Source organism: Cylas formicarius, unplaced genomic scaffold (assembly GCF_029955315.1).
Source record: "Cylas formicarius isolate icCylForm1 unplaced genomic scaffold, icCylForm1.1 PGA_scaffold_5__7_contigs__length_24384050, whole genome shotgun sequence".
Classification (NCBI taxonomy): Eukaryota; Metazoa; Arthropoda; class Insecta; order Coleoptera; family Brentidae; genus Cylas; species Cylas formicarius.
This window is the reverse complement of record NW_026844341.1, coordinates 22,493,861-22,521,832: the sequence shown is the minus strand read 5'-3', so window position 1 is coordinate 22,521,832 and position 27,972 is coordinate 22,493,861. Positions and strand designations below refer to the sequence as shown.

Sequence of the window (27,972 nt, the reverse complement as noted above, 5' to 3'; positions counted from 1 at the left end):
TGCGCGACTGTGATGTTCTGGAAACAGTGCAACGAGTCGCTGCACGCTGGCCACTTCAACTTAGACATACACCTTACGATGACCGTCTCAAAATACTAGTCTGCCAACATTAACTCAACAAACGTATATGTTTGCGCATGACCAATTTCCATCTGACGTGCCCTTTGTGCCCAATGATAAACGTCTACGTGGTCATCCATTTAAAATAAGAAAGGGCTTCACATCGCCTGCATTTTATACTTAACAGGACTTTCCCCAGATGTTGTGTGTGCGCTGAACTGTATTTAAACGTCGCTTGAACAGTGCAGTTTTACACCAATAACTAAATATTTATTATATGTATAACATTCTCATGGGGTGCCTCTTTCTGCAAGCGGAAGTGTCAAGTACTTGGGCGTATGGTTGGACTCTAAGTTGACCTTCCAGGAACATATAAGATCAAGGACCAGGTCGGCCTTTGGAGCTCTGTGGGCGTGCCGGAGAGCGGTAGGGGGCACTTGGGGCCTGGGGCCGAAGATCATGCAGTGGATCTACGGTACCATGGTGGTGCCTATGCTCACGCATGGGGCAGTGGCATGGTGGCCGGGGACCAAAAGAGCGGGAGCAAGGCTAGTTCTTGACAGACTGCAGAGATTGGCTTGCCTCTGCATAACGGGCACCATGAGAACGGCGCCCACGAGGGCCCTGGAGGCTCTGGTGGGGCTGCCCTCTCTGGCGGATCGGGTGCAGATGGAGGCGGCCAGGACAGCTGTGAGGCTAGCGAGCTGCGGGCTCTGGAGGGAGGGAACCCTCAATCGGGGTCCGTACGACATTTTAGAGGGCTGTCGCGGGGATCGCGGGGTCATGGGCATGCCGAGTGACGTCATGATCCCCGAGATGACCTTCTTTGATAAATTGACCTTTCTCTTTCCATCAAGGGAAGATTGGAGAGAGGGCAGAGTCGGCTCCTGGGATGGACTTGTCTGGTACACGGACGGGTCCAGAATGGGAGATCTGGCCGGAGCTGGAGCGTACTGCGAGACAACGGGATCAAGCTTGTCGGTCCCTCTGGGTCAGTACTGCACTGTGTTTCAGGCGGAGCGAGCGAGCGAGAGACCGGGCCGCGGGGGGCTGGAGAGTTGCTCCGGGAATGAGGCAGGCGAGGCTTATGATGGATGGGCCCGCCCTTCCTCGGACCAGGGAGCTGCTTAGACTGACCAGGAAGGAGTGTAGAGCACTAACGGGGGCATTGCAGGCTTAGGAGGCATCTCTGCTTGCTAGGCATTGGAGACGACCCGGAGTGTAGGTGGTGCATGGAAGGGGAGGAGACCCCGTATCATCTGCTCACCGAGTGCCCTGCCTTGACATGGGCAAGATTGGGAGTCTTCGGAACGGCCCTGATCGATCCGGACTCAGTGCACGGTATTGGGCTAAAGGAGTTGCTGACCTTCTACAAGAGGGGCGGCATTCTGGACGCCCTCTAGAGCGGCCTGGGGGCACAACGGGCCCATCTGGTGGCCTAAGTGCTTGGACGCCCGCGAGGGCGCCCCCCTTTAATACCAATACCAATACCAATACCAATAACATTCTCATGCTACTAACTATCAATGTGCATTATAAGTTCTCCTCTTCACTTTATTCTTAGTAATAATAATAATAAATAATAATAATATTGACGAGATGAAGGTGTTGAAGATAGGCTATTATAATAATAACCAAAGTGAGAACTCAAGCAGGGAACCTTGAAAATTTCGATAAGGGCATCCCCTCCAGTCGGGCCAAAATTGTTGAAAATTTTTGGCAGGATCGATTTTCGCTGCCAACGTTCGGAGCGCTGTCAAAATTGAACCCCGAAACACTCAATTACCGGCACATGATTATTAATTTCGTTACTACACGCCCGGCGGCATTTATCACGCGACGCCACCAGATATGATTGCGTCGCGATTAAATTTGTTTTAATAAATATGTTATTATTAATACGGGCGTCGGCGTTAATGTCGGGGGCGGCGGCGGCAACGGGTGCGAGCGTTTAATTCGGCAACGTTAAACGCGATTTTAACTTGTCGAAAAAGAGAGACACCCGCCCGCTGCGGGGCTGTTTCGATTGAAAAGCTGCGGGGGCGGCTGCGGCGGCGGCGATGGGGCATTGTTTCCTGCGCCGCTTTTATTTGGCTACAACGCACCGCCGCTCCGTTTATATTTAATTTGAAATTCGTTTATTGTGTTAGCTTTTCAAACATTCTCGACTGCCCCTCTGGTTGTTGGGGTGACGTTGTGTACATATTTTTTAAAAAAAGATTCGCACTTTTTCAACTCCAATTCTGGAACTGCGAGCAAAGTTGCCGTGTTGATTTACTTTAATAATAATAATAATAATAATAATAATAATAATAATAAATAAACTATTCCTCAGGAAATACTTCAAAGCATTGCTCTTCTCGGGACTGTGCACATATTGATGCGGATTCTAGCATTTAGAAGCAAACGTCTGCATTTATAAGTGAGTATCAGGTTTCTTGTTGAAACTCAGCTCTTCAGAAACCCAGCATTGGCCGCCAACTGCATCAAAAATCCTGAAGGAATTGTTTATTCTGATCTGGCGGGGGGACCGCGAAGCCCAAATTTACATAACAGCTCAGGTCCATGAGAATTTGAGCGCAGTAGTGCACAATAATCCAGGTGTGAACAAACGAAAGAGCAAAACAGTAATCTGAGAGACGGAATACTCTAGAAGTTCACTGTACAACGCTTCATAAAGCCCAAAATCTGAAGTGGTTTAGGCACAATAGAAGAAACATGGTGTGTGTAAGTCAATTTAATATTGAGGACTGCAATAACGGTGACCCTTTTATATTATAAGTATAATGTATAAATAAATATAATTCTTGGCATTTGGCAACCACGCGATAGCTGATTTAAATCGGATTGGTGTTTTATACAGTCATCAGCATTTTGGACTCTCATAATTTTAGACATTGAAGAATAGGTGTCCCAAATGTGATCCTTGCGAACACCAGAAGGCACTTTAATTTCGGTGTATTCGAAGCTCTGGACGCGCACAATCTGCACTCTTTTAGTAAGGTGCGATGTTAACCATTCCAAAGATTTGATGATTTACTCTATCAAATGCCTTTGAAAAGTCTTCGAAGAGACCACTCTTCGAAGCAAGCAAGTTTAACTCAGTGAAGCGATGGGGGAGACATCCTTATTATCCTGATATCAACTAAAAAATACTTACGCGGTAGGTTTGAAAGCTCGAACACGTTTAAACATGCAAAACAAAGTCCCATTTTGCCCGAGTCGCTGGAAAAACTTTCTGCCGTCCAGTCCAGAACTTTGGCGTCGGCGTCGGGACGGCCGTCGCTTTTATCCTTCGGTATCGAAGGGGTTGTTTTCTGATTTCATTCTTTCAGTATGCATCAACGTGATGCGGTTTTCTTTATGCGATTTGTTGTTCGCAAACTCGTAACTGATATGCACCAGGAAAATGTTCCGCTGTTTCAATTTGCGTATTTTATTTATGGCATTTTTTTTTGGTAAAAATATGGGCCCCTTTTCTATCACTTTGTTTAATAATAATACGAAAGTAAGAATGGAAGAATGGTCCTTTTGACATGCACCGTGCGGGTTGATATATGATGCGTATCAGAAGTATTGTTTTAACAATTAAAACTTTACATTAAGAGAAGAAGAATTGGTTTTTATTGCAGAACATCAATAAGAGACAAGTTTTGATGGAATCAAGAAGAATTTCAGAGTGAAATTTGAGAGAAATCCAAGAAATTCGTGTTAAAAAAAGGTCGCCATCATATTTTTAGATGATTTAGATTTGATAGCCACAACACCGCCAAGAAAGGAAATTTTTAAGTTTAATAGGAAGTATAATGTGGACAAGTTGGCCATGGAGCGGGGATTGAAGTTGTCCGTTTTTCAACATATCACTACAATTTTAATCCGATAGGAGTTATATGGGGACAGCTGGAACCCAGTTTAAGAAGAAACAACACCTCGCCGAAATTTATTTCTGCGGCAATAGAATTAATTATTGATCAAATCATTGAAGAAAAAAATGTTTACAGAAGTCGAGTAGTGTCGAGAGTATTTTGATATAGAATAACTTTTTTTAATAAATATGCTAACATTGTTTTATAGCTAAATTTACTCCTACATTTATATTTATATCAAACATTTTAAAGTTTTCACTGCATAGGCTAATAATAATCAAGGAAATACACCAATGAAACTACACAAACCCGTTAGATTTCAGCATTTGTATTAACGAAGTACCGAAGTACGGTTCTGGAACATCATTGTAGAATTGCGAATCTATTTATTGAGGATTACAAAGAGAAACCCAAGCGAGGTAGGCCTGCGTGCTAAACCTTCATTAAAATTAACCAAAGTTAAATACCGGATTATGTCGTAAAAACGGTATATCTTTCGCAGAACTCTACTTAAGGTAATAAATAAATTCTGAGTCATTTTGATTTCATTTAAGTTTGCTCATCCTTTTCGTCATATCGTGAAGCATTTTGTAACTAGAAAATTAACCCAAAACAACATAGATAAATAAAAGTCGAATAAATATGCAATATTTCTATTAACATTTATTAGAAATAATTAATAACGAAATTATTAATTACTTAATTAAAGTTAATTGTAATTAGTTACAGTAAAATTTATTAATAAATATTGACCTAATGACTGGCCACATTTTAAAATGTAATATTTTTTGTGGTGACGGAAAACTGGAAGTTTATAATAAAACTTCTGGATTCCTTCTGCGTCGGTTTTTGCAGGAGAAATCCAGAAATTTTATAACTGTATTACAGTAGCCTGTTGAAAAAAAAATGAACCACTTGTTTTTTGTTTTTTTAAATTTGAGAAAAACTTTCCAAATAGAATTATGATGTTAGGGATGTGTTGGCTTTTTCCAGAATTATGCAATAAAATTAAAGATAGTAAACATTATCCGTGTTCTCTTGGGCAAAGTTTGCCCGACATTCCAAAGTTATCAAACGGGTTAAAGTAAAAAAAATGTAACTGCGTTTCCAGAGTCGTTAAACACCATTAAAAATGTATAAATTCACGTAAACTTTATCAACAAGTAGTATTTACAAATCCCGAGTATCGTTTATCTTCCATTAATACCAAACCGCTTAACCAAACGTTTCTCCCGAGTAAACTACGGGAGTCGCTACGGAAAGTTTCTTATGGTTATGTTAAAAATAGACCTTCATTTTTCCAACAGCGGTGCAAAAGCGTTTATCTGCAATGTTTACATCGAGCGGACTCAGAGATCAGATTCTCGGTCAACATCCGACTGCGACGATGCCAAATTTTTGTATATACGTAGTATAGATACGTGGATGATATCTTTGCTTCCTTTGTTGGAACGGACAGACAATTGAATTCTTTTTTAAATTACATTAATCCATTACATAATCGTATAAAATTCACTATCGAGATTGAACAGGATAACTCTATTAATTTTTTAGACTTAACTATTACGAAAACGCAAAACAAATTAGATTTTTCAATATATCATAAACCTTCACACACGGATACAGTCATACATAACAGCTCAAATCACCCTTCTCTCTCTAATAATTTCCACATTAAAGATATTAAGCGCTCAATCACAAATCACACTTCACCACAACCTCCCAATAGCAATGAGGCCTAAAGCAAGCGCACACTTGCCACTGTTGTCCTTCCTTACATTCAAAACATCACTAACCACCTATCAAAAATTCAAAACCAGATTTACCACAGGCCCAAAAATCTGTCAACAACTTCGATCCGTGCTTTTTACAAAACGTCTGGATTCCTCGTGCGTCGGTTTTTGCTTAGTCGAAATTGCTGACGTTTCGCCAATCATCCTCCTGGCTTCTTCAGAGAGAATCCAGAAGTTTTGTAAAAAGCATTACGGTAGCCTGTGGAAATTCCTTTCAAAAATTAACTTCGATCCGGCAAAAAAATCGCAAAAAGTAAATAACTGACAACAAAACAAACCGACTACTTGCAGTTTGGCATCCTAATTCCTCTACCGAGCAAAGAAAATTTCGAATCTAATCCGCAAATAGTTTCCAGAAGTCCTTCAAACACGGCGCTAAGCGTCCTCCGGCGATTTCCTGAAACTTAATTTATAAGCGCGTCCACGCAAACATATAGGAGGACACGAGTGATGGGAAGGACCAGCAGACGTCGGCCCCATTGAAAATTTCTGCCACCCACTCAAATCGACGCCGATTACTTGGCAGAAATTTGCATCGACGCCCGAAATAACGAACCTCCGTCCCTCCGGGACGAGTGTGTGTCGAGTAGTTGACGAATCGAATTAGTTTGTTTAATTTAATCCGGAATCCAATTTGAGACCGGAGAGTGCGGCGGTAATGACGTCTTGCGGCCACTCCCGTCGCCATCTTAACCGTAATTGATTTGACGGTTCGGCAATGGTGTACGAAGCTTGAGAGCGTCTGCTTAAATGTTTAAACTAGGTTTACTCGTAACCACGCGTGCGCCGTTGACATCTGGCTTTGTCGCAACCGTTATTGTCATACCAACAGATATGTTGTGACTATTTCCATAAGTATTTGAAAAACTGATTTATAGGCAGGTCTGTGATTATTTCACTAATAACAACCTTTTACCCAATTTACAGTCAGGATCATTCTCTCAGCAGGGAAACATCGGCTTTGGTCTTATTGGATTATAGTAAAGCTTTCGATACCCTTAAGCATGTGCCAAGTTAAAATTTAAGACGACCCAATTGATTCGTGATTGACAAAATTAGATCGAAAGCCTTGAAAGTTGACGGTGGGGGTCCCTCAAGGCTCCTTATTAGGACCTCTTTTTGTCATTATTTATACAGCAGACATTTAGGGTTGCTTTGGTGAGTTCAATAGTCACAGGTATGCTGATGACACGCAAATACACCTGGTCTGATGGAGTGGAAGCGTCAAGGAAACCAAATAAATGCTCGGAAGCGGTCTTTAAATGAATATGGCATGAAATTAAATCCGAATCAGTCTGCATTAATATATTTTGGTTCCGCTAAGTATTGGGCAGAGCAAAGCTTGGATATATTTATAGATAGGGTTAAAATTCCAGCTGTTGACGAATGTAAAAACTTGGATATCATCTTCATATAGGTTTCCAAAATTCTCCAAAACCTCCGCAACATCTATAAAAGTTAAGATGATCTAAACATTAGATTGAAAATAATCTCTGTGAAGCACTGGTGCCTATGAATCCTGCTTAGTTGTTTTGACAAAATATAATTTACAAAAAGTACAGAATTACATCATAATTACATCATTCATTTTGCTTGTTGTCTTCAGAAACTATTTAAAACTGGATGCCCCTCATATCTGTTGGAAAAACTGACTCGGTAGTATGAAATACCTAAAATTAAGGAGTCCATGACTAAGAGCTGCTTCTCGTATACATTTAGACTACTGTAAAAATGTATCTTACGGGAAACTAATTAGATTGTTATTTAATATTGTTCTTTATCGTTTTTTTTTTTGATTTATTGCTTGATTCATATCTTTGTATGTAAAATTGGTATACTAAGTAATACTAAGTTGGCATTGTCTTGTTAAATTAACAACTCTGCTTAAAATAAAGCCGGTTTTATTTATTTATTTATCTATCCATATTACCACCTCTACCATATTTAATCACCGGTTTGACAACACCGCATCAAAGAATGATAGTTCGACTTTTTTTAGTGGTACCGAGTTTTGAAATAGCGGAAAAACTGGCAAAAATGCGAAAATTGAAAATAATTACTTTTTATCATTCACCTTCAAATAATTGTATGTAATTAAAATGTTCCTAAACAAATAATAAAAAGAATCCACAAAAGACATTGAAAACAGTAATTATGTACAAACAGCTACTGAAAAAACAACTAACATCCTCGAAAGCTCTCTTGAAAATTTTTAGAGTGAGACAAGATAATAACTTTTCTCAAATCATCCGCCAATAAGAAATCCTTTGATTAATGTTTATTGCGGATAATGTTTTGAAGAATGTAGCAAATTTGTTAGATAAAGTAAAGGTCTTTATCATAACCCGGGATAAAAAACAACTGAAAATTTGACACAAGGTTCTGTGCCACATAAAATTAAAAGCATTCTGGTTTTGCGATGTTCTGATGCAACCTGCAAAAGCATGAAATGTAAATGTGGAGCGCAAGGCTTTAAGTGCTATGAAGAATGTAATTGCAAATTCTGTAGCAACAAAGATATAATACGCAGAGCGGCACCTCTGGAAAGGGATTTCCAAATGCCTACTCAAAAATTCAGAAATAAAAATGTTCATTAGCTCATTAAAATTACGTCTATACTAATCCCCAAATAAAAAAATTCATCGCTTACTGACGATTTCAATTCAAAACTTCCAATTCTCATATGCGAGGTCTTGAAAAAAATGGAAAACAGGAAATTTGAAAATTATATTGCCTCAGTTATGGATGGTCTGAAACTGGAACCTCTGACACGCAATTTGGATTCCGCAATGGGCTTGGATCTCGGGAAGCCATTTTCGCCTTTAACGTTCTTGCCCAGAGATGCCTAGACCTCAATTTGTCGATTACAGTAAAGCGTTTCATAACATCAGGCATGAAAAACTAATGGAAATCCTACAAAAACTGACCATTGACTATTGAGGTCAAGCCGCTAAGGTCAGAATAGATAACGCTCTTCATGTCGAAAAAGTCGAAAAAAAAAAATCAATCGGATATGTTGAATAGTCTCGGAGTTATTGGACGGTGAATGATAATAAATATATTTAACTAAACTCGGACCACGTAATTATCTAATTATCCGTAATTAACTAATGATTTCAGTCAGAAGCGACTTTTACAGGCTTATTTATTCGACTAAAGATGTTTTCATCATGTGAATGAACTTATTAAGTATGGGTCGGACAAATTATTCAGAATATTGAAAAACATGTTTGAAAGAGCAATAAATGGAGAAACGTTACCAAGGGAGTGGAATACAGCATATATAAGCTCTATTTTCAAGAAGGGGGATCGTAGGAAGTGTACCAACTACAGAGGAATTAGCATTATATCAAGCATGGGAAGACTATATGGAAAGATAATCAAAAACAAAATAGAAGACCAGATAATAGGGAAAATAGGTGAAGATCAAGCCGGTTTCACGGCAGGGAAGTCATGCGTTGATCAGATATATACGGTAAGGCAGACTATCGAAAAGAAAAAAGCTAAAAACAGAGACATCCATTTAGCATTCATAGATATAAGAAAAGCTTATGACTCTATACCCAGACAACAACTTTGGAAAGCAATGGAAGATATTGGGATAGAAAGAGAACTAATAAAAGCCGTAGATACAATGTACAAGAACAACGAGTTGTCGGTTAAAATAGGTAATAGGTACACAAATCGATTCACAACATCAAAGGGCCTACTACAAGGATGCCCTACATCAACAACGTTGTTTAAAATCTATCTTGAGAGGACGCTAACACAATGGAAAAGAAAATGTCAAGGTATGGGAGTCCCAGTACGCGACGACCACTTATACACCCTAAGCTTTGCCGACGACCAGGTGGTCATAGCCCAGGATGAAGACGACTTGAGTTACATGCTCAGAAAGCTGAAAGAGGAATATGAGAAGGTAGGTTTGGAAATAAACTTCGAAAAGACAGAATATCTAACAACAAAAGAAGGGGAAATCGAAGATTTAGAAATAGATGAAAACACAACCGTAAAAGCAACGGGCAAATTTAAATACTTAGGGTGTATAATAACAAAAGATGGATCAACAGAAGAAGAAATCAAATCTAGACTAGGTCAGGGTAGAACATGTATAAAACAACTGAACTCCATTATATGGAACAAGAAATTAACAAAGAAAACAAAAACAACAATATTTAAGACAATAGTAGAAAGTATAATTACATACGGAGCAGAAACCTGGCTATTGAACAAAAAGAACAAATCTAAAGTAACCGCCGTCGAAATGGAATATTGGAGAAGGTGTTGCCAACGAACACGCATGGATAGAATACGTAACGCAGAAATCAAGAGGCAAATGAATGTAAAAAAAGACTTATTAACTACAATAGCAGAAAAACAGCTTAAATGGTATGGTCATGTCAGACGAAGTGACGATAGACGGTGGATAAAGAAAATCACAGAGTGGAGCCCTATGGGACGTAGAAAGAGAGGAAGACCCAGAAGATCGTGGAGGGATGAAATAGATGAAGCCATGGAGGAAAGGGGGTTGGAAGACGGAGATTGGAATGACAAAGATGAATGGAGAATCGGGTTGAGAGAGGGAAAACGGCGCGAGCTGTAACAAACCCCATATATATATATATATATATATATATATATATATATATATATATATATATATATATATATATATATATATATATATATATATATATATATATATATATATATATATATATATATATATATATATATATATATATATATATATATATATATATATATATATATATATATATATATATATATATATATATATATATATATATATATATATATATATATATATATTCTCACGTATTGATTCACGGATGGAAAAATGTGATGACACTATATTCCGGGATATCATCCGTTCGCTCGTTGAACTCCGACTGGAATCCTGCAAATCTTGCATCCGACTGGAATCCTGCAGACGTTTCGCCAAAATCTCACTTGGCATCTTCAATGCTCGCGCTCCGAAAACACTTCGAACACTGGGATGTTATCGGCGGTGCGTCCGGTATTTATACTCTGCGCCGGAGATGGTAACGGTGCCGCTTGTGCGTGGGGGGAGGTGGCTCCGCCCCCTGAATTGTCGCGTTGTTAATTTCGCCCGATCGTAGTTGCGATGTCCCCGTTGGCTGCTGCGCATCGCTCTGCTGTTTGATTATCGTTCTCCACGTGTTGGATAAATGCAGAGCGTCGTCTCTCGTATTGAGGTGTCCGGACTTTTCTATTTCGATGGCCTCTCGTATAATCCTAGTCCTAAAATCAGGAATATTAGCTATTTGTTTGCAAGTGCCGAAATCAATTTTATGGCCTGTCTGATGTTGGTGCTGAAACAAAGCAGATGTTGTTTGTTTGTTTCTTATGGCTAAACGATGTTCCTCGAGCCTGGCTGAAATCCTTCTGTTGGTCTGTCCCACATACGTCAGGCTGCACGATCCGCATGCTACACTGTATACTCCTTGGTTTTCCAGAGTAATTTTTTGTTTTGGGTTTCTTAGTATTGCTCCGATGGTATGGTCAACGGCATACAAACCTGACCATACCATCGGAGCAATACTAAGAAACCCAAAACAAAAAATTACTCTGGAAAACCAAGGAGTATACAGTGTAGCATGCGGATCGTGCAGCCTGACGTATGTGGGACAGACCAACAGAAGGATTTCAGCCAGGCTCGAGGAACATCGTTTAGCCATAAGAAACAAACAAACAACATCTGCTTTGTTTCAGCACCAACATCAGACAGGCCATAAAATTGATTTCGGCACTTGCAAACAAATAGCTAATATTCCTGATTTTAGGACTAGGATTATACGAGAGGCCATCGAAATAGAAAAGTCCGGACACCTCAATACGAGAGACGACGCTCTGCATTTATCCAACACGTGGAGAACGATAATCAAACAGCAGAGCGATGCGCAGCAGCCAACGGGGACATCGCAACTACGATCGGGCGAAATTAACAACGCGACAATTCAGGGGGCGGAGCCACCTCCCCCCACGCACAAGCGGCACCGTTACCATCTCCGGCGCAGAGTATAAATACCGGACGCACCGCCGATAACATCCCAGTGTTCGAAGTGTTTTCGGAGCGCGAGCATTGAAGATGCCAAGTGAAATTTTGGCGAAACGTCTGCAGGATTCCAGTCGGATGCAAGATTTGCAGGATTCCAGTCGGAGTTCAACGAGCGAACGGATGATATCCCGGAATATAGTGTCATCATATATATATATATATATATATATATATATATATATATATATATATATATATATATATATATATATATATATATATATATATATATATATATATATATATATATATATATATATATATATATATATATATATATATATATATATATATATATATATAGATGTTTTCATTCGATACTGCAAGGTATTTAAACTAAGTTTACCAGCCTCTCGGGCTCGACAGACTTGTTGAGCCTTTCAAAACATCGAAACGGAATCTTTACAGAACGGTTTCGTTTCACCTCTTCGACCCCTCCAATTTGTTCGGCCGCATCAGCCACAATAATTCTAATTCGGTTTAATAAGCATCGCGTATGACCTTTCGGCGTCCTCGGAAAAACAAAACGCAGGAAGTCTCGCAGCCCATGGCGACCGTTCGTCGTGCAGGAAAAATTTCAACGGATGTTTCCAAAGTTCTCGGAATTGCGCTATAATTAAATTACGAAACGCTGATGGGTAATGTTATCGATGTCGGGCAAGTGCTGACACGTTTATGCGACTGTCTAATGCAATATTGTTTAGTATTCGCCTCGTATAGACGCTGGGTGGCAAGTCTGATGTTTAAGGTGCGTGGAGGTCCCTGTATTCTGGAATGGCCAAGGCATTATAACTCCTTTGAGGGAATCTCACCATAAACGAAAATCTAAAAATGCAACGAGAGAAGCTTTACTCCATTATTAAGGTATTAGGGAGGCAATAAAATATAAAAAAATGTTTCATCCGGCTCGAAGGACCAAAACCGCGCGCGGGCATTCGAATTATGCGGTTTTGTTTGGAATTTAGAGTTCTTTGGTGTGGATTCGAATTTGGCTTTTTATTATGGACCCATGCCGAGGCGTTAAAGTTTATTGGCCCTTCCGGGCGAGACGAAAAAATTCAGTGGCGTATATTTTTCGCATCCGATGACACCACATCAAAAGGCGACCGGAGGCAATTTGGAATTTTACGATGCCGCCTTTTTGTTCCAGCGGAGGCAATAAAAAAACCGCAGAGGCATCTCGAGTGCATTGGCGGCGTCACTAGCTGAGCAGAAAAGTAAAAAGCAGTATTTTAACGAAAAGAGAGAGTTGTGTCACCGGCGAGGTTCCGCAGGGCTCTGTGCTTGGACCGGCGCTCTTTTTGATCTATTAGATACATGTTGGACAGTGTTGATTCGAAATTTAACCCTTTGCACTCTAAATACGGGTAGTTTCCAAGAGTATTGGTCATAACAGTTTAACGTCCAAATACCCTTTTTAATAGCATATTTAGAAGAGAACGATTTTTACAAATTTTTTGGCTGCTCCACTTGCATGAAAACGATCCAAATGACCAACTTCTTGGGGCTCCAACTCATAAGCCAGTCACTATTTAGATTACTTGGACAAGCAATTCAAAGTACATCTTATTCCATTAAGAGAGATATCGGTAGACGAATCTGTTGTTGAATTTAAGGGTAAAATTAGTTTTTTAAATCACAATTCTAACAAGTCTACGAAATGGGCGATAAGAATTTTTATGTAATGGCGCATGCTAAGACTATGTTTATTCAATTTAACCTTACTACGGAAGCTTGACATCGGAAGATTTAGTTAGACCTGATTTACCTGTAAGTACCAGGATATTTGTCAAAAATTAGATAGATACTATACGAGCCTGCCACTTGCAGAAGAATTGTTAAAACTAAATGTTTGGCAGGCACTTTTGAAATCAACCGCAAATTTATACCTGATTCTATCAATAAGTCAACATTTGCGGAAGATAACACATTTGCATGCAGATCAGGTAATTCAATGTTATTGGCGTGGAAAGATGAAAGGGTAGTCACCACACTTACTTCGTGGGATATTTCAGCCTATCAACACAAGAGCACGTGAAGGTAACTTGCAAATTGTAAATAAGCGTCATACTGTTTCCTGAGGAAGTCTTTAAAATGGTGGCGAAAGTTATTTTTGTGGGAACTCGAAATGTAGAGTGTCCAGTGACACATCTAAAGTTTTGTTCGGGAATTGGATGACGAGATGACAAAAAACTTTCGGCAGGGGTCCAAAACTTCTGGCAGATAGAGAAGAACGACTAAATGGTAAATTACGTAGTTTACTCCAAAATTAAGGGAAGAAAAAAGACTGTGCGGTATGTTCTAACCTTACAAGTACAAGAAGGCAGGCGGGAACTGGACTACCCATCGGTGACTGCTTCGAAAGTTACCATACAGTACAACATTTTCTATATTGTATATAAATTTATTTAATGATGAGTGATTATGATAATGTTAGGTTTTATTTGTGTTTTTATTTATCCTCAAGATTTATTATTTTTGTAGGCCATTATTTTCCAATTTCAATTACATTTACAACTCCAGCGATTTAAAAAGTTTATGTGGATAAAATTGATACTAATTAGGATCGTGTTTCCGTAGGCGTGCGGAGAGTGGAGGGGTGAGCGGGGGAGGGAGTTTACGGCATCGTGAAAATTCGATTTGCCCAGTAGATATCGAACGCGCGGCCGGGTGGAAAATCGGGTAAAAACGATGGACAAAGACGAGACTGTAATTACGTTTTGAGCCGCAAGAAATCGTATCGATGATCGCGAAATAAGTTAATTGACGAATCGGGGAGGGTTCTTTATAAACTGACGTTTCCTTCGCCTTGAATGAAAAAAGGACAATGCGGAACAGGGGAATGGTACCTGTTTGACATCTTGAAATTGAAATATTTTGGATTCTTAAAGAATTATTTGCAAGATAGTCAGTCAGATACAGTCGAGTTGGTCGATTTCGTACAAGCTTCCGAGTTTAAGTTGATTCCGCAGGGTTTAGTAATTTCTTCTTCTTGTGAAGGTTTGGGAAACTATATCCACCTCCTGAGGTCTTTAAGCCATAAGTTTTTGCGGCTTTCTATCGATCTTTTTCCTTGTTATCGACAACGGACATCCATATCTTCCTCATAATGACCCAAATACTGAGTTTCTCTGTTTTATTGTGTCCAAGAACTAGTAATTTAGCAACATCTTTTTCGTTATATTTGTCTGATATGAATCAATGCGTGAAACATTCTGTTGTTGTTGCAGCAAAAAAAATTAGGTACGCCTTAAGAATATCTACAATTTAAAGAAATTTTATAAGATTAACTTGGCAAACAAAAAAATCAATTTGGAAATTGCAAAATTCTTGTATGATTAATAGGAGGAAACTGCACGTGCATACATAAGGTTTGTGTATGAAATTGTAAAATCAGGAAAACGAGATCCTACGTTCCCAAAGAACAAGAGATAACTTACGTTGTAAAATAGAAGCATTTCAAAGATCTTCAACATATGTGGCAATAAAGATTTGGACTCCGATAAAAAAAATATTGGCCTACACTAAATAAATTAAATCTACATTAACTACAGAACAATTTATTTTTCTTTTTGTAACATTTTTTAACTTTAGCGTTTTTTTTTTTTTCGTTTTTTATTTTTTATAAATCTTATGCTTATGGTAGTTTGTGAAATTGTGAAATTTGGTATTTATAAAGTTACATTTTTTTACAAATAAAGTTAATTATTATTATTATCTTATTTCCATTGAGCGAATCCAAATATTAGGCATAGTAGTTTTCTTCATAATTCATCTTACTTGACACAAAAAAGATTTTAGTTGATTTTGACAAAACTCGTCTAAATTTTATGTAATTGAAACAAAATTAGTCAGAAAAATCAAACTTTTTGACTGTTTTTTGTTTCTGGCTTCGTTTAAGGAAATAAAAAGCCGCACCAGGACTAAAACAATTAATAATGACTCACGATATAAACCGAAATATCTGATTAATGATGAGCCATTATTAATTGATTTAGTCCTAGTGCATAAAGGAAAATGAGGCTTTTTATTTCCGGACACAAAAAAATGACTAATTTTATATTATTTATAATTATATTTGTTCGTTTGATCTAAAAGACCCGCTAAATCTTTAAAAAAAATCAGCAGCGTACTATAATTTTTGTATGGGAATGGGGGACGATGAGACGCAATTGAAATTAATAATTCTGTTTTAAGTACACCAAAATCAGCTAAAAGATTTTGAGTAATTAATAAAAAAAAATATTTTTCTATGAACACCTTTTCACTTGAAGACAACATTGGCAATAAGGAACTTGGAAGCACCCTGTATTATTTTATGATTTAATTTTGGCATCCTGTATTTGCATAATTTGCAGAGACGCCCCGTGTAATCGACTTTTATCAGGCAATTCCTTTATTTGAACGAGAATCGAAAATATTTTGGCGACGCAGCCGCCCTCGGGCGAGTAAACAAAAAGGGCCGCCCCGCCGCGCTCGCCGGCCCATAAATAACCCTTTATGCCTAATTGTCACGTTTTCGATAAATACCCGGCGGTATAGTAATCGAATTTTGTCGACTAACGATCATATGAAAATGTCACCCTTATTTACGACGGGTTAAGTGTTCCAGACCGTGAATGAATCTCACTTAATACGGTTTAATATTGACAAGCGGGCGGCCTAAATCAAATTGATTTACAATTTGCATTGTCCGTAACGCATCCCTCCCTTCCCCACCCAGCACCGCCAGGATTCGTGCCGGATTCGATGTCCAATGCAGAATTATGTCGGGGAACGGACTCGATCCCCTGGAGTATTCGAGGATACTAATACGCGTATTAATTTCAGTCATATCTCTCCAATTTTCCGCTTTGTCGGAGTTGCAAATTTTCCACGCATTTTGGTAGTGAGTCGCAGCTTATAGTGACTCCCATATGAGCGCCAAGTAGCCGGGTGTTTGGAAAACTCTAGCGGATGAATGAGAAGATGTTATTATTTACCGTTTGCTGTCTTCTATTAGTTCAATTGTTGAAACTGCTAGCAACAGATGTAATCCGGGGAACAAAGGAATCTTTCTCGTGCATAAGTCAGTTCTCAGGTTCAAGAATTAGAGCCTATTCCCCTATGACGTTTTCCTTTCACCAAGACGAGTTTTCTAGGAGCATGGACCGGAGTCGTTAAATTTCGCACGAAGCTTGGATGCGCCGGTGTGGTCGAATGCCGCGGCCTTGGGGATATAATTTCATCAAAACCGCATCTGTTGACTGGCCGGCCCAACCCTGCGGATGTTAATATGTACCCGGTCCCCATAAAGCATTGTTTACCTCAGATTTCGAAGTCTGGCTGCCTCCGAGGCTGTTATTTATGTGGATTAGTCTGGCCCGATGCATATTTGGGCCGCCCAGTCTCGCTGGCAATCCGGACATTTGCGTTTACTGCAATCACGTGACAGATGCGGGGCCATAAAGTCCGTCGCCGTTATTAAACGGGGGTGGAACGGCCCATTCAATAGAAACCCCCGAAAAATCGCCTCGGGGAGGCTGGGGTTGCTCGCCCCTAGAAAACTCCCCTTGGATGGGGCAACAGATAGTAGACGGGCATGCCCGAGCCTACGTCCATGCGATTTAGAAGCTTAGGAGTTGATTGATTTTATCCCAGTCGACCAATTAATGAAAATTTAAGTCTGATTTATGACGTATTGGATTAAGGTGAAGTATAGATGAATTTGCATGCATGACGATCAAATTACCATTACTGCAGCTTTATGAATGTATAACGTCTTTGGAGAAGTAAATAAAAATATCAAAACAATATCATACCAGGGTTGGATTTTTCAGCCTTGAAGTTATTTGGTTTATACATTCTACGAGGAATTTCAATTGGGATCTTGTGAACCCAACTGACTCTCCCGATCCAAAATTTTACTACCAGCATCTAATTTCACCGTTCATTAGTGATAGCTGTCGGCATTCAGTTGTTGTCTGGATTCTTCGCGGATTTCTGTTGTTCTTGAGCTCTCAGTGAAGAGGTAAGCAAGATGGCGGTGTGTTCCTTAGGAATGCATGTTATAATTTAGCAATATGATTGATGAAAACAAAGACAAAATGGCGTTTATGTGCGACGAACGACTGTAAGTTGTGATGATGAAGATGCAGTGAGAGATTTGAAAGAGAGGGGAGACCCCGATTAACGTCGAAACCGCTTCTTAAATAGCCGAATTAAGGAGAATTTGAAGGTTAAAGACCTCGCGATAAATCAACAGCGGGTTGTGTGCGTACTCATGTCGAACGCAAGCAGGCATTTGTTTACAGTTTTCCCCGCAGGAGTCGGACCAGGCGCAAGGTAGGGGGAGGTGGGGCGCGTACCGAGGCCGAAATAAAAATATGCTGCCTTTTATGTTTTATCGCCCGTATCCGAGTTTTACGGGACACGGAAATGAAATATCAGCGACGCCGACGGACTTTTATTACCCGTAAGGTACATATTAAAAGGTAGTTACCGGCAAAGACGACGCTCTGTCTTGTGGATTAACTCAGCACGTAAAACGTCATTGTGTCACACTCTTCTGCTACTTTGTGAACGTCTAGAACCTCCAGGGGTGGGACTCTCTAATTTGTTTTATGTGATCATGAGATTTTTTTATAGCTATCATAACTTGAGACGCTAAAATAGATGGCGGGTATTTTGAAAAAGGTGACATCGTTATAACAGAAAATACAAACCCGTAGCTATTTTTTGTAGGGGAATAGGGAGAAACGGTACTTACGGTCATCTAAATTAGACAAAGGAACACCATCAACCGCCAATGTTTACAAAAGTTTCTCGGAATTGCCCCTTATTCTTCAGTGTTCTGTGCCGCCGACTGCACCCGTACCATTCGGCCACCTTTAAAAGTCACTAAACCTCTCGGAACCAGTTCCTCGTCTGCCCGTGCCCCCCCCAGCCATGGTGCACCGTCTCCATCACGCGTAGCACATGGCCTGTATAATCCAAACGATCGTGCCGCGACGTTGCCAGTTCGCCGACCGAGAACTTCAGCTGTTCTCGATTGATAGTTCACGCACACTGCCTTATGGTTCGCTCGCCTGTGTGTGTGTGTGTGTGCTCGCGGGGGAATTTCGAGTTGTCAGAGACGGCAACGTCTCGTCGGTGAAACCTGATTGTAGTATAAACACTTTTTGAGAGGTTAGTCGGCACACGGACGCGTTTGTTAGACGCTGGTCGCGCGTTTCGGGGGAAATTTTCCGTTTTCTCGCGTGATTGTGAGGAAATCTCGTGCAACACGTCCGCAGCTAACGTTAGAGCTATAGCCGTCTGGACGTTCTGACCGGTAAAGCGAGAGTGTTGTCTGGAGGATCGTGTTTCGCGTGTTGTAGTTCTGAGAAGTGCATCGAGGCAACGTGATCATTTTTTTTGTAGGTGTGCGCGATTTAGAATCGGTGCGAGGGATTATCGAAATTGCGAGTTGACCGAACGCGATCAGGTAATTACATCGAACTTTAATATAATGAGAGTTCGTAAGAATCGAACTCCGATTGACTGGATACCGCATGAGCGCTATTTTTGTAAAAGAGTTTACTTTGAATATCGTCTCTGGAATGTGAAAAGAGATGCAGGTTGAAACTAGTTTGAAATGACCTTGTGTAGATGCGTGACGACACCCAGCTCGGCTGCCTGTCATATCTTGTATAAGTTCAAAGTCTGTGACCTTTTCGGAAGATTTATTCTAGCATTCCCTTGCTGACAAATAGAATCTTGCAGTTGTAACGGGACAGGTTGCAACACGTTACTAATGTAGCATTGAGTCTTCAGTCCCCCGTAGGTCTACTGCTCTACCTCCTCCATATTCACGTAATTGTAGAGACACGACGTGCCTTCTTAACGGAGGCACTGCTAACCGGAGCATAATTCTAAAAAAAATAGCCCTTTATTTACAATAAAAACGATTATTCAACACCGCCAAGACATATATCAGAACTAAAGAAATATACCTGGCCCTCCCCTGCCTCGTTAATCAAATTAGAATATTTTTTTTGTTTTTGTTATATTGTTGATTGATACCGTACTACTACAGAGTAAAGTCGATTTTCAAGAATTTGGCGACAAAAATACGTGAGTATTAGGTGAAAAATAGTGTTCCGACTACTTCTGCGGAAAAACCCGCAGGCAAACGTCGAATTATCTAGATTGGTCTAGATTTATGCGTTGATTTCACCGGCGAAATTTGCATCTAGAAAACGGAGTCCTACAGAGTAATTTAAATAGGAACGCTTTTGATTTCGTGATTCTTCCTGTGTTATCTCGGTGGTGCAAGGGACAATCGGAGTTTTTCGAAATATACCTGCCGAAAATCGATATCAACCTTTTGAAAACATCTCCCTTTGTAGTTGACGGTCGTTACACCCTGACTCTCTCTCTCTCTCTCTCTCTCTCTCTCTCTCGATAACAGAGAGTTCCTATTGTCAGTTTTAGGCAATCACGACCCCATATTTAAACCTCGTCAAACTAAACAGAAGCGGCGTTAATTGATATTACGATAATTATCGGTAAATTTACACCTGAGCTGATGACGGCTTTTAGTGCAGTGTAAAATATTCTTCGTCATGCTTAGACGCAGATGCGAGTTGGCCGCGATCTCTGACGTCGGACAGCTCTAATCTAATCGTTGCGTATCAGGAAGGATTCGTCGACCTCAAACCCATGTTTTTGCACACAACTTTGCGTATGCGAATCGTCTATACTCTATACTGTGAAATCTGGTGTATCAGCTCAGTGCGATCTGTGAAATCTTTGACATGTTTGTGTTCATGACGTGTTTCCTTGGAGTTTTGAGCAGACATTAATTAAATCAAATTAAAATAATATTTAAATAAAATTTTTAAAAAATACCAACGTGGTAATTATTAAATATTTTATTTTATATTATTTGTAGGTTGGCGTCTAAATTTGGTTGGACAGGAACCAACTTTATTAATTATCAAATGCTTTAAACGTGCACTTTTTTTTATAAAGAAAATTACGTAATTAGAGTTCTATTTAAAATGCTCCCGATGTGTAAATAAAAAAATTACAGACAGAATTAAAAAAAAAATGGAACATAAGTTTTATGTCTGTTTTAAAGGTTGCATTGATTTTTATTTGAATTCTGGCATTGTGACAACTCCAGACATTTTTATAAAAGAGTTTTCGGAGGTACCGTATTTTTTTATATATATTTGTTATTTTTATTTATTTGCTTATTATTTTATTTTTACTTATTTTTTTAATGTTTGAATTATTTTTCAAGAACATTCGTAAAAAATATTTCAAAAACTCTAGTCTATGCCTGTATAAGTTCTATGCTTTGGTTGGTAATTTGCACCTCGCTGAGATCATTTTCTATACTTCTAAAGAAACAAATTCCGTTGCATATGATCAACCCGAAAATTGACGCTGTAGCCGAGTTTTAATGTAAATGTTAAATTCGTGTTATCAGATCAGTATTACAATCAGTAATACAATCGACGTCCGTGGAGGAATCTACAATTCTGATAATTTTTGATTGATGCCATAACTTACGTTAAGGTCGGTAAGGTGATAAATAAAATGCCTATTTTTATTTATTTTACTTGTTTATCAAGGAACGTTAATTGATTACATAACCATTAATTTTGGCTGAAGAAGGTGAACAAATAAAATGCTGTTTTTTATTTATCGGCTCACTAGTAATTAAAATTAAAAATAAATGACAAAATACACAAAAGTTTTATTTAAGTTAATTACATTAAAAACTTCTTAGTTCTCTTAGTAGTAACAGAACAAACAAGATTGCTTTCGAAACACCGTCACTGGTCGGGGCAAGTTCGTAGCGCCTAGCACGTAGCTTTTGCAATGCATTATTTTTCTATCGTGCGGACCACTATGGAATTTTCGTAAAATTGATGTAATTTAATTGTGCATTCACCCTATATAAAATGTCCTTCACATCTCGTCGGACTTCAAAGTTACGGCACACTTCGGTAAATATTAAAACTTGTACTGGTAATTGCAATTTAAAATAATATTTTTCAAATATCTTGCGTCCCCCGTAATATACACAAAACCTTAAACTCTCTCTGGACACACTTTAGGATACTGTTCATATCAAATTATCACAAAGTTTTTCATGTATCGCCAATAATTCACCCACAAAAGCGGAAATTTATAGGATTTATTAGAATTTTTTGCCCACAAACGACGCACCCTGTATATAATTCCAACAATGTTCGAAATAGAGGATATAGCCCTGGACCTCCTTAGTTTCCAATGAAGTAAATGTCAAGTAAGAGTAATTGTCAAGAATAAAAGTTTATGGAGTCGTTTCCCCTGCGTCTTCTGGTTCAAAAATTTGTCTTGTAAACGGTTTTTGGAAAATGGTCTTTTTTGTAGACCCTTGCACATGGAGAACGGACAAACAGACAAAAAAACATTTTTTTTCGACGGTGATCATTTCTGTACCAACGGCGATCCCATAGGGCCTACCGTTACCGAGATATAAAATTTTTATACGAGCGCAGATACTTTCGAAAAATTCGATTTCATCGATTTTCGAAAATAACAAGATTCATCGGCTATCAAATAAATACTCTATATTTCTGTACTACTAGAACCTAAATTAACTGAACTCACTAGCTGCAGTGACGGATCGAACTCCCTTCAGTTACTATTCAACTGTGTTTCTCAGAGCACCAGTTTAAATAGCAACTTATACAAGATTTACAAATCGTAAAGGCTCGACTACTAATACTAACCAAAACTAAACAACGAACGCAATAACAAAAATAATCAAAAAGCAGTTGGTTAACGATCAATTATGAAAGTAAAATAAACTTGAATGAATTTAATTTGGGACTAGGATAATAGATAGGAATACACAACTGCTTGGTGGTAGGTATGTTGACCATAAAACGCCATTGGAATTATTGTAAGCAAAGGCGCGGAACAAATTGCATCGATGTACCCGAAGCGGTTCAGGAAAACAAACTAACATCACTCTGTTTAAGTCAAGTAGTGTAAACGATCGTTCAGTTCGACGATTTATCGAACCCAAACGTATTAACCACCCATTCGTATAAATATTGACTCTACAATTCGAATGTTTACGGTCTAGCCACGTAACGCACAGCACAGCAACATTTTTTAAACAACATTCACTTATGCTTTCACCATTGGTCTACCTTTATGAAAGCAAGTATACGTTGATGCTTTGGAAAGGACTCATTCAATCAATTCAAATTATTTATTAAAAGGGATTTTAAGGGCGAAGCTCTTGAGTTGGTGAAATCATTTTTGTATCACAGAAAGTTTATTGCCAAAATAGATGATATTGCATATGGATTTGGGGGGTTCCCGGGGAGAACCACAATATACGGAATATCAATGAGCTTTTAGAGCACCCACCAACTAATCATGTATGTCTAATTATTTGTTGATGGCCCATCGATCGTGATCGCATTGGGGAATCCTCATAAACTAATAAACAATGGTTGAATGTAGGGATTGGTGGTAAAATCATCAATTGATTTCTACTGATTGCTTGCATAAAAAGAAGAACAATATAAAATATTTAATTTTGTAAAAAAATGAGGCTTACATAAAGAAGTCTAAATTACATTTTTAGTTTTAATGTGGGACTTGATTTGTCTGGCCTGTAGTTGGATAAACAATTTTGCACATGTATAGACTGTTTTTTAAAATATTGTCGATGATTATGATGTGAAAAACTGAGCCTGATATAGCCACGTATGTGTATGTATTATGTATATGTATTACATTAAAAAAATCAAAACTATCATTTAATAGACTGCAATCTTCGTAGATATTCCACTATGACCTTTATATATACGAACCTGTCCTTCATGTATGGGCAAAAAATTGTATTACAATGTTCCCTTTGCAATATAGATCTTAACCCAAAATAATTTTAAATTTATATTTGCAACATATTACTTTTTATTCTCTAAACTAGATTTGATTGTGTATTGCGTGGGTGGCTTTTATTGAAACTATACGTTCACAAGTGGCAGGAATTGATAATAAGTAACATATCGAAATAAGAGAATTTGCGGGGAAACCTTACTTTCGAAATATTTGTATACGTTCATAATCCTAATCCTAGTAAAAGAAGGTAATTTTGTGTGATTTTTATCAGAGTTTCAATACATGAAATGGAAACGTGGTTATCAAAATATCTGGGCGTATCGCTTCGAAGCTGCTGGCTACTCGATGCAACCGGAGGCGACAAAGATCCGGGAGATAAGAAAATATTTTCCTGCGAGGCGTTTTCAGTTCAACGAAACGCGGTGCCGGCTTGTCGTTCGGAGATAACGCAACATCTATATATAGATAATTCTACGGCAAACATTCGTCTTTAGGGGGATAGTGACGAACATTATTTTTTTCTAATTTTGACATCTGTTTTTTTATCCAGTATACTTTTTCCGTGTCAATCCCTGCCAATTTCAGAGGTGTGTGGTCTGATATCTTTTTCATCTAAGAGTTTGAATCAGTGAAGTACATGACATACATTAACATCTAAACAGACTTATTAGGCTATGTTCATTACAATGATGAAAGTTGAGCTTTCAGAAATTTCCTCAGTAGTTATTGATGGACCTGATGATGTTGAGCCTGTTGGATAATTTGTTCGTTCGTCTCTTAAGTCGTCCGGGAATAATTTGCCAATATTGCCACAATTGCTTTATGTCGTCATCTTCCATTATGATTTCATTTCTTTCATTGATTATATTGGTCACTTTGTGTGTTTTGTATATACCCGAGGCTTCTTTCAATTTTTTGTGTGTAAAGCCTCAATTTCTTCTCTCTGTATCCATTTTCTCTTAGCTTTTCTTATTTCTTGGCGAATCATGTAGCCATCTGTATGCTTCATTATTTTTGTTTCTATATTTACGCCGTTCTTCTACTAGATTCATGATTTTTTCTGCCATGCACCGCTTCTTTTGTATTTAACAGTTTTTCTTCAGCTTCTTTCCAGAGATCTAGGGGTGATTGCAATGAGTTCATTTATGCTTTTGATATTTTTATTTAATTCTCGTAATTCAGTTTTCATTTCTTCTTGTGTCAGGTCTTCAAGTTTCAGTTTTATTCTTAGCATCCTAGTTTTGCCGGTGACTGAGGGCCAATTGTTTCTGGAATGATACTTTAGTGGTCTTACGTTGCCTTCTGAAGGGTCTGTCTAGAGGACTTTATCTTTCAGCCTCGAAGGAATGGTTGTACCACCGCCAGAGCCTCATTTGTGCTAGCAGGGTGCACCACGAGCAGGTCAGGTTGACTTTTGAGAAGGACAGGCTATATAAATCCCTCTGGCGCAGCTACTTGGATTTCATTTTATGCTGGTGACTCTACGAGAGAAGTCACCAAGATTAAGTTAGTGTCAAGAGGTTTTGCCAATAAAACGTTCATCTTATTAACGAGTAATGAACACGTAAAATTTTTCCACGGATTTATGAAAAATTTAGAAAAAATTTGTGATTTTAATATTTTTGTCCGATTCCGTAGTGAAATACTTACACTTAATTACCCCTAAATACTATTAAACCCTCTGTTTTTTTCTCGCTTGCCCGCTTCGAGAGGCCAAGTTCACCGCTGTTTTGCTTTCAGTTTTAATCACATCAACCTGGAGAATACCGGCCAATTAATTTATTATCGGTTATAGACAAATTTTTAGAAAAAAATGTGTGTAAGCAGCTGCGTATCTTCCTAGAAAAATATTATCTAATTTTTAAAGGGCAATCTTGGTTCCGGGAGAAACACTCGTGTGAATCGTCTTGACAATTTGTGTGCTCGAAATGGAGGTCTGACATTCATGACGGTAATATAGTTTTAACTGTGTTCATTGACCTTCAAAGAGCCTTTGAGACCATTGGTAAAGGACGTCTGGTGGATAAACTGTTTGCAATGTTATCAGTATAACGTGCTGTCTGATAAGTCAGAAAACAATATAGGTGTACCTCAGGGCAGTGTATTTAGGACCTTTGCTTTTTATTCTATATGTGAACGATTTAGACAAAATTTTGAAAAAAAATGTTGACATGACACAATTTCTGGTAAAAATTACTTAGAAGTTGTATTATGGTATTTAGGAGTAAACAAAATTGTAATGTATTTTTGGATATTAATTTTAAGATTTATATTGATAGTAGGGTAATTGGAAATGTTTCACAAATGAAGTATCTGGGAGTAGTTCTAGATTTTCAATTAAATTTCTTACAACATGAAGGTTATATTTGTAAAAAAAATAAAAAAAATATAGGTTTCTTGCGTAGACTTTCGCCTGAGCTTAGCCCCTGGAGCACTTGTTTTTTTTTGATTTCTTGTTCATAGAATACAAATACCACAAAATAAAGCCATGCGGGCTATTCTGGGTTGTATACTTTACACTCCCATGTGTCTCAGAGCATTGAGTTTTCTAATGTTTTCCTTCCTACTTTCAAGATTTTTTAATTGCTAAGTGGTACAAACATTCCTATAATGTTAGGGGTAAAAATGATTTCGATATTCAGTTTCCTAAAATTCTACAAAAGCAAAAAATTGGCTTTTGCTTTTATATAAATGTAATTTACTACTATGCTAATGTATAATCATGCATTGCTTATGTCAATTACAAGCTTAGTTTTAGTAATGTTTGTGCGCAAAAGCATGTATTATTTCATTTCATTTCATATTCAATGTAATGTAATTATATTATTTATCATTTTTCCGTCGCAAACGTTAAAATTGGATTTAACTTTTGACTGTTTTTGGCAATTTAGTACGACCCCGCGCGCTGACGCGAATTTAAAATCGCAGGGGTACGTCGGCGGGGGTAATACGTGCGGTAATTGCTATTTAATCCGCCATTAAAACACCGTTTACATTCGGCGCTGGCGAGTAGAAACGCAAATAAATCATCAACGTTCCCGAAGCGGTGCTCCAACGTTTCCCGATTTTTTAATTATTTTTTTCGCCCCTCCGTGATACTTAATTGTCGACCCGATCCGTGCGACGCGACGTGGATTTTATTGTTTCGAGAGGCCCGTATAATCGTTGACAGCGCCGAATTAAAAAAAAATAAATAAAATCGAGGTATTTTTTTAAATATTCCATGAATTTCCTTAAAAAAACTGCATCAGTCAAGTTTTGGTTAGTCCAACACAATTTCTCTTAAACCTAAAATTTATTTATTTTTTTTTTTAGCGTGGATTCCATATTGTCAGGAAAGCCAAGCGAAGCAATCTGACCGAAATGCTTGTAACTTGAAGTATCTGAGCTTGCTTCATAGGGATGCTACCACTCCCTGGAGCTTTACTATTTTTGAGCCTTCCTGGGAGGAATCGTCTTCTATCACGGCAATCTGCACCTCTTCATTTAAGATGGTACCCAGCTCTGCGACACCTTGGAAGTATTGTTTTGCTTATCTGTTTTGCTCACTCTGTTCCACTTCCTTTTTTCCTGTTCTTTGCGCCGTTCTGACCTATTGAAATCTGCTTATGTTAGTTGAATTTGAGTTTTGGAATTTCGTCCTTCTAATAGTGTTAATAGTCGGACCACGCCTTTGTTGTCCTCGTCCTGGTTTGAAGTATTTCGCCTGACGTACTCTGTCTCAGTATTTCTTAGCTTAGACTGAATAGCTCTTTGGAATATTGTTGTTGGTGTAATTGGGGGGTTCTTTTGAGGCGCTAGGCTAGATGGTTGTCTTGCTTTCACCAGAAAATTATCAGTGTCTGTCTCTATCTGCTCCTCTCAGGCTTCGTACATCCAAATAGTCCATCTGGTGACGCTTACTGTTTCATAAAATCATATCTTACCGATAGAGTTCAGAAGGTGAAGGTTAGTATGCCCAAATCTGAAGCTTTTGTTTCAACTTCTGGGGTTCAGTAAAGGTTGTATGGCAGCAGGAGAACTGTGAGAGGTTTCAAGCCGATGTAGATAATATCAATGATGTGTTTAAAAATCATAAAACCGCTACTACTTTTTATAAAACTTCTGGATCATCCTGTTGGCTTCTTCGGAGCTTTACTGAAACGGGCTCGCATTTTACTCTGCACCTGCTTTTATATTGATTGAGGAGGGTGGAGTTAAATGAGGGCCATAAACACTGTCTCGGATGAGATTGCAATTATTATTATTAACACTCAAATTGTTAAACAGA

The 27,972-nt window shown here is 38.5% G+C and overlaps 1 protein-coding gene across 13 annotated transcripts in view; it reads left to right on the top strand.

The window, feature by feature from the left end:
* LOC132702184 (fat-like cadherin-related tumor suppressor homolog) overlaps positions 1-27,972 on the top strand; it is a 347,569-nt gene that overhangs the window by 98,356 nt on the left and 221,241 nt on the right. For 11 of the 13 annotated variants that reach the window (XM_060670683.1, XM_060670680.1, XM_060670677.1 and 8 more), the window contains exon 1: positions 19,002-19,287. The exons of 1 other annotated variant lie outside the window; for it this stretch is intronic. The gene's annotated coding sequence lies outside the window, so the exon portion shown is untranslated. Of the gene's footprint in view, positions 1-19,001; positions 19,288-27,972 lie in introns of those variants that run through there. One more of the 13 variants, XM_060670671.1, reaches the window with a different exon arrangement.